General features: G+C 41.6%; 1 protein-coding gene across 1 annotated transcript in view; it reads left to right on the top strand.

Moving 5' to 3' along the window:
- SLC29A3 (solute carrier family 29 member 3) overlaps positions 1–1,873 on the top strand; it is a gene marked incomplete at its 5' end in the record, with an annotated part of 15,868 nt that overhangs the window by 9,292 nt on the left and 4,703 nt on the right. The window lies entirely within an intron of this gene.

Raw genomic sequence — 1,873 nt, forward strand, 5'->3', positions numbered from 1 at the left:
CTGGCCCACTTGCCTCAGACCTCCCCAAACCTCCTTCACCCCCTGAGGCATCCTGTGCTCCTCTTTCCCCCTCTGAGTCCCAAATAGGTCCTGGGCCTGCTAACCAGATTCCCATGGGTACTCTGTAGGCCAGGGGACTTCAAACTTGGCCCTTTTATGACTTGAGGACTTCAACTCCCAGAATTCCTCAGCCAGGCACACTGGCTGAGGAATTCTGGGAGTTGAAGTCCACAAGTCATAAAAGGGCCAAGTTTGAAGACCCCTGCTGTAGACTGTGTGGTGCCATCCCAGAAGCAGCTGCAATTTCAGAGTTCATTGCGGTTGCTCCAAAAAATGGCCCCTACTTCCTGTATGGAGCCACATGGCCTAAGGATGGCGAGGGGCAGAGTGACCTGTTCTTCTTCCCCAGCGTGATCTCCAAGGCTTCCAGAAGGAGAGCTACAGTAAAAGGTAAGTGATCGGAGATGGGGAGGAAGGTGTGGGACTTGGCAAGGTGGGTCCCTGCAGTTAGTCGAAAGGGTGAATCCACCGAAATGTTGTTCACATGACTGTGGGGGTGCTGCAGCGACCCTAACTTCAAAACCGAGTCGTAAGTATCTTTTTGGGAGGTGGGTGTAACTTTGAACAGTCACTAAAGGCCAGTCCTAAGTCAAGGACTACCTGTACTGAAAGAAATCATTTGCATTCAACTCCATGTTTGTTTATATTTTATGGGGGGGGGGGGGAAGCAAAGCTTTTCATTGTCTTATTTGATATTCACATTAAAGCTCATCTCCATAACTGATGAGTTCCAAGTTTGCAGGTATGAGTGATGAGTCCCCTAGAGGTTTATCAAGGATGGATGGCAGTGGAAATGCAATCTGAGAATTTAAAAAATGTGGGGGAAGAAGGGAAGAGACAAAAATCAATACGTACTGAGATTTTAATTTTATTTTATTGTATTACTTTTGTTCCTGGACCGCAGCAACAAATGCAGTTGACCCCTGGTGGAGATCTTCACCACAGCCCTTTTTGGAAGCCTTCCAATACTTAACCATACATTATCATAAATTTATTTTATTATGACTATAAAATGGAAAGTCACATCAGGTGCTAATAAACCTTTGCGTTGTGTACTTAAACATCTTTCTGACAAAAATGGAAGGTCAAAGGACATTCTCATAAGATCAGCCTAATAAGCGATGATATTTCTGTTTGTATATATTTGATCCAAAGAGCTAAAATTAACATATTTTTCTACATTTTGAACTCTTGGTTATATATCACCTTCCTTTACAAATTTGTCACCCAAATATGGTTGGTAATCCCAAGATTTTTAAAGTAATGTTGTATTTTTATTTCTCCAGAAATAGTTGTTTTGAGTCTCCTCAGAGGTGATTTTTGAAATTCCCACAAGATTCAAAAGTAATTTGCTTTTTATAGCTAGGGACTTCCCCTACTCTGGTAATAGATAAATGAATTCCTCTTACCTTTTGATATATTTAATCCCTCTACACACGTTTGCTTGGGTTAAAAGCAACATTAGTTGAAGTGTGTGGTTTTTTATTACTCAAATTGTACAACTGCCTTATTTGTGCACGTGTGTATGTGCCATCTGAACAATTAAGAAATCTATATGAATTTAAATATGACCTTATATCCACATTTATGGAATAACATGGGAATATATTTTCCCAAACTATTTTCCAAAGCGCCTGGAGGCAGGACAAGAAGCAACGGGTGGAAACTAATCAAGGAGAGAAGCAATCTAGAACTAAGGAGAAACTTCCTGACAGTGAGAACAATTAACCAGTGGAACAACCTGCCTCCAGAAGCGGTGAATGCTCCAACACTGGAAGTTTTTAAGAAGAGACTGGACAGCCATTTGTCCGAA

The sequence above is a fragment of the Protobothrops mucrosquamatus genome, unplaced genomic scaffold, assembly GCF_001527695.2.
Source record: "Protobothrops mucrosquamatus isolate PMUCROS unplaced genomic scaffold, P.Mucros_1.0 scaffold5792, whole genome shotgun sequence".
Lineage (NCBI taxonomy): Eukaryota > Metazoa > Chordata > Lepidosauria > Squamata > Viperidae > Protobothrops > Protobothrops mucrosquamatus.